Source organism: Harpia harpyja, chromosome Z (genome assembly GCF_026419915.1).
Source record: "Harpia harpyja isolate bHarHar1 chromosome Z, bHarHar1 primary haplotype, whole genome shotgun sequence".
In the NCBI taxonomy this organism is placed as follows: domain Eukaryota; kingdom Metazoa; phylum Chordata; class Aves; order Accipitriformes; family Accipitridae; genus Harpia; species Harpia harpyja.
This window is the reverse complement of record NC_068969.1, coordinates 15,045,303-15,051,302: the sequence shown is the minus strand read 5'-3', so window position 1 is coordinate 15,051,302 and position 6,000 is coordinate 15,045,303. Positions and strand designations below refer to the sequence as shown.

The 6,000-nt window shown below is 44.5% G+C and overlaps 1 long non-coding RNA gene across 6 annotated transcripts in view; it reads right to left on the bottom strand.

Annotated features, from left to right (window-relative positions):
• Positions 1-1,247: 1,247 nt before the first annotated feature.
• Positions 1,248-6,000, bottom strand: part of LOC128137227 (uncharacterized) — a 31,967-nt gene continuing 27,214 nt past the window's right edge. For 5 of the 6 annotated variants that reach the window (XR_008233612.1, XR_008233615.1, XR_008233617.1 and 2 more), the window contains one exon: positions 1,248-2,170. This is a non-coding gene — a long non-coding RNA (uncharacterized LOC128137227). The remainder of the gene's footprint in view (positions 2,171-6,000) is intronic. The other variant, XR_008233613.1, reaches the window with a different exon arrangement.

Genomic DNA, 6,000 nt, shown 5'->3' with positions numbered 1-6,000 from the left:
AGTTTGTTAGCGAGAGGCAGGGTGACAAGCTGTGGCAGAGAGCTGCCCAGGGTGAAGGCCACGGGTAGGTGATTTCTGCTCCAGGGATGATGCCAGCATGGGACTGGCAAGGATGACGGGCAACTGGTTTAAACCCGTTCTTACAGCAAGATCCCAACATGCTGTTGTTTACACATGGTTCTCCTGAGGCAGAGATGGGCTTTGAAAGTCCACAAGCATGGATTTACAGGTGCTGCTGAAAGCTTTCCACCTTCCACAGCTGCAGAGTCAATCCCTGTGGCAGCAGGACCAAGTTATCCATAAGGATGGCTGGGAGACTGCCTATCCCCAGCATTTTAATTATTCACCCTCAGATTTAATACCTATTTCAAAAGCTAAACTGTGTGGATGGAAGCGGTCAGGGAAACTTATTTGGAGTCATAATGGACTTGACAGGTTTGAATCAGTCATCTGAATTTCGTTTGGGGCAAAATATTTTCACTCCATTTTCCTTTCTGATGTGAACACAAATTGAAATGCTCCTCCAAATCAGCACAGGAGAAACACAAACAGTTTGGGAGCAGAAGCCTGCAATATTTAGGACCAGCGAGACCACTTCCAGACCCAGGAGCTTCTGCTGGGCTCCTCAAAGACTTTGGTGCTATGCCAGAGTCACCCAACGCTGTCTCCTCCACTCAGGCTGACCTTGATCATCCAAAGATCATCCTTAATATGAAGACCATCCCCTCAGCTCAACTGTGGGATGTTTTTAGTGTCAAAAACTTTGTTAGCAAGAAGAGCAAGAAAGACCTGAGAAAGCCCTCAGACCTGGGCACTTTAGGCTTACTAAACCATGGGATTGCTTTATCCCCATCTCTTTGGTGGGGCTCAGACAGGAGGGGATGAGGTGTGGGATGCTACCACTTCCAAAAGAGGGATCTGAAAACAGGAGGACTGTTCTGCTGCCCACAGCCACCTGACGCCTCTGCAAGTATGAAAGAGCAAACCTTCCTTCAGCAACCGTCGTGCCTTCAGGCAGCTTTTCAGGAATTTGTGGTCTAGTCACTTTTTTTCCCATATTGAGGGGGCAAAGATTGATCAAATCTTTTCTATTTAAAACAGCAATAAAAGCAAATAACCTGTTTTCTAAAGACTAATTTTCTTGCACACAATGTCAGTTAGCTTTACAATATCTTGTCATATATTCCTTAGCTACTCAATGTTACTTCTGGAGCTTCTGAATGTAAATATTTTCTGACAAGGAGAAGGATGAAACCACATGATTTTTTATCTCAGTTATACATTCACATATCACATATCCAAAGTTAACAAGTGACACTCTTGTGTAAAGCAGTTTTCTACTTCCCGTGCATCCAAAATAACAGCCTTGAAAATCCTTGTCTATTATATAGTAAGATAGTTTGCTGCCTTTATTTTTCTGACCACATATGTATTGTACAAACAGAGGACAGAGTCTTTTATGTTATCATCCTGCTGTCTGGAAATCTCATTCTGCAATCTCTGCTTTTTCATTGCCATTTTCAGATGTTTAATGAAGCGACACATGGATATGAGATGCCCCTGTTATTTCTTTTGCCCAGTGTCTATCGTTTTCAATCTCAGAACTATTGAATAAATGGAAATATAGTTGCCAGCTCTGTTTTGCATTTCCTGAGCAAAACTCCCATTGGAGGCAATGAGCATTGTGGGTAAGGTAGACAATGCAGGTTTAAGTCTCCTTTTTTTCCACATTGCCTGTGTGGAGGAACATAAAAGGAAGATACTGTTCATAGGCCTTGTCTGCTTTTTAGCCAGAAATTACCATTAGGAAAGGATGTTTTCTAAATGAATGATCTATGTTCGTACTCCACCACAGCCACTCCTTTACCTAGTTGCCTTCCCCTTTGGGACCTCATGCCAGTACCACCAAAAGTCCAAGACATAAATATGCCACACTCCTCTGCACACGGGTGGGGATTTGCCCAAGCAAGCTGTGCAGAAAGCTGATTTCTCACCATCTCCAGCTTAGAGGTGCACCACTGACCTTTTCTTCCTGCACAGCCATCTCAAATGACAGGAATGATCAGGCTTCAATGCTGAAGGTCAGTCACATCAACGTTGCCCATTTTCCACTTGTGTACGAGTTCACATACGTCCTTCCGCTCACCAGGATCGCACTTAGCCCACTGGTCTGCGAGAGTATACATTAGAGGGAATTTTAATGACTTGAACTCGTGCTGAACTTCCTCTTTTAGCTGCTGTTTCAGTGATTTGTTGACTCTCCAAGGCTCATTCAGGACTTTTTTTAGCCTTGACAGAGTAGATAGAGTAGACATGGATTTTACGTGCCAACTCTTCTGTATTTCTGGCACTCCACTCACCACATAGCAGGTCAGTGAAATACAAGTTCAAGCGACAGAGGATGCCTCCTGCGTATATCTGTGGTGTCTCAAAGTAGCCTAAACTAATCTCTCCCTCTCTTCCCCATTAGCAGTGATGCTAAGCTGGAAGCAACGGCTGAGGGTGCTTTAACAGCCACACAGAATCTTAATAAGATCTACTCACATTTATATTGTGCATTTCAGGCCGGCTGGCTCAGTTTCCTTAGCCACAGCCTCATAAAAGGAGCTGAATACACTGGTTTATTTTTGTGGGCATTTTAATTATTTTAGCATTGTCTCTGATTTTTGTATTGGCCATCTGCAAAGTGCGGCAGGATGTGTGTAATCTTCTATGGCACATGTTGTACTTTCTCCATTATTATCAGATGGGAAGGAAAACCAAAGTTAAGGGAGATTAAGGTCAGCGTACTCTAAACATCCAATCGCTGTATAATCCACTGCGTTATCGCTAGGGAAGATTATCAGCCTCGATAGGACCAATTCTTCAAGCCATTCAGCTCTGTTGAGGCCCACTTCTCTCACAGAATGGTATTTCTGTTCGATCTGAACAGAGAGAAATCATACATAAATTTTCCACTACATCCCACTAATGTGCAGTAAGTGATTGTCTCTGTGCAGGACGCAGGAAAGGCTTTTCACTGTACAGCACAGCTGTGCTCTGCGCTGCCCTGGGCCAGAGCAGAAAGGATGCTAACGCAGCCACACCGGCACGTTGGAGACAGCTGCCCCCAAAGCCTTCACCCCAGCAATAGGGAGCCGAGTTGATTGCTAAAACACTGCGGGGACGAGGGCAGATAGAACAAGCTGCGCTGACCGAGGGACTTCCTCCCGGCCAGGAAGGTGTTGCTGGGCAGGATCGGGCATCCCAAGGCAGAAATCACATGCTGCTTCTTGCAAAGGGCCCACAGGCATGATTTTGTTGATGTTAAATGGTCCAAAGAATTATTTGGGGAGGGTGAGGCACAAAGTGCAGTGTGCTTAGGACAAGAGCGACTCCATGCTGCCTCCCCTCTCCCAGCGGAGATGCGTGACATTCCAAAAAAATGCCCTGAAACCAAGATAATTAATGCATTATCTCCTAGTAGGAAGAGCAATGCATCTCCCCTCTAGTAGGAATATAGCTCAACAGACACGCTTCATCTACCAAAGTTCGGTAAGGCTGAGCCACACGCTGCTTCTGAGCATCACCACATTTAACACATTAATAGTCACCGAGTGTCTCTGTGTGACAAGCAGAGACCAAAGACAGGACCGAGCAGCTGCTGGGCTCTGCCATGCTTTGCATGCACCCCAAAAGAGACAAAGAGAGGGAGGACTGCAATACTTAAGTACAGTTGTAGCCCCACTGTGAAACATCCAAACAATCCATTGGAACAACCACGCTCCAAGAGTAACCAGGATACCCCAGTTTTCCCTCTGTTGGCAATTAATGTACGAGGGTAGAAGTGTTTTCAAATTGCTTTAATTCGCAGTTCCTTATCCACTCCCAACAAGTTAATGACTGTTGCTCCTCCAAGGTCATCTCTTAGCAACAAAAAGCCTCATCAGCTTGGAGGACTCCCTCGATTGCTGGACGCTGGGTGTTCACATTGGATGTCAAAGGAAGGCAAGATGGAAGAGCAGACGCTGACCTCGGGCAGGCAGTATTCAGCTCCAGGAAACTCCATGTCAATTATCACATTGTGCCCAAGTGAATGGGGGATCTTCCGCTCGGTGCAGAGAGGGACAGAGAAAGAGGCATCGCCTCTTTCCCACAGGAAGATCCACCGTGTGCACCAGGAGCTAACGCCTCATTGTAAGTGTCGGCTGCAGAATTTGCTCCTTACAAATTCCTGCAGGCTTACAACAAGCAATGGCCGCAGTTCAGGCAGTAGAAAAATGCTAGAGCATGACATGCAAGTCGGTCAGACATACCAAACGAGCACCTCATTTTGTTCATGGGGCTTTTCGATCACTTGCAAGTTACCTGTGTCGCACCTACCCCTTAGTAGTCCAAATTCCACATCTGCTTTCCATGGATTTCCACTTATTTCTTGTTTTCAATGACTTGGGATTGAAGTCCTCACCTTCTGTCCCTATTCAGTCCCTGCCTGAAAGGGCATATAGTGGGGATACACATGGGGCAGGAATGCAAACCCCAAAACTGATTGACCTGGAGCTAAGCAAATGAGCAACCAAAGGTAATACTGCAGAGGGAATCAAAACAACACAGTTCCAGCAAGCTCTGAGCAAATGTGGAAAAAAAATTGATAAAATATTTCCACTGTGGGAAAACATGAGACAAATAATCCCAACACACAAAAATGTTTCATTTTTAAAAAGTCAAAATATTTCATTTCAACATTTTCAAATGAAGTTTGCAGCTTTTTCTCTCCAAAATATTCTTGGTGTGTAATACAGTTTTAAAAGGAAGAAAGCAAGTTTTTTTTTAAAGCATCAGATCACATAAAAAGTAGCCATAGCATCCTTTGCTTGATTCACAAATGATTCAGAAATTGCAACCATGGGAACTTCTTTGAGAAAAGAGGATTACCTGGGAGAGATGGGATCCACCTCATGAAATGGGGCAAGAAGTTGCCAATATCCTACTGAGGAGGGCATTCAGCTAGGTTCACAGGGGCTGGATACTGAAGCCCACGGGAGGGGAGGAGGACTGCACTGGGAAGGGAGGAAGCAGGCATGCACAGGGCAAGAGGGAGACCCTGAAGGGAAACTGGTATGACACGAGCTTCTAAGTTATATTACAATCAATTAAAACCACAGATAACATTTTGCTACATTGCTTTCCTGGGCAATAAATGACTGTAGCTGTCATGGGGTAGGCAAATGAGTATGATGGGAAGGGAGGCAAGCAGTGAAGCAATGTAAAACAGAGGCTTTCCCCAGTAGCAGAAAAGGTCTGGAGAGCTGACAGTCAGGTTCTCACCACGGTCCTGGGAAAGCACTGCTCTTTGCTCTAGGGTTTCCTGAAAGATAAGAGATCATCACTAATCCCATAAAACATGGCACATCTCTACTCAGAAAGCTGAAAAGAAGCAATCAAGGCTGAGAGATGCTAAGACCCCACATGCGAACCGGATCTGGGTGAGCACCAGCGTGGTCTCCAGGACAGGTTTCTCCGAGCAGAGAGGAACTGACCTGGACCCAAGCGAGCAGCACGTTTGCTCCAGTGTGGGAAACCTTCCTGGTGCCTAATCAACTTTCCAGCTAGGGTAAGGTCTTCATTCTGATATACTTTTAATTTTTTGCTTATGGCTTTAGTATTGCTGTATCATATATAACTGTACTTTCATGGTTGGGTAGCAGCAGTAATAGATCAGCAAGATTTCTTGCGCCTATCTCAGGAGGAAAAGTTTTATTAAATCATTAAATAAAATCATCATGTACTCTGCTTTAAAAAATAAATTAAAAAAAAAAAGGTCAGCTTCAGAACTGAAACACAAGTGGGAAAGTAGGTTTTGTGAACACTATACCAAAGTAGCTGAATTAGATGCTGCTTATCAAGGAGGAAATAGAGTGCATGAATTTAAGACAAAAAGAGAAAAAGAAAAGCAAAAAAAGATCCTTTTGAATTAAGCCTTTTCTCACCTCTAACAAGGCTCTAGAAACAGCACTAATC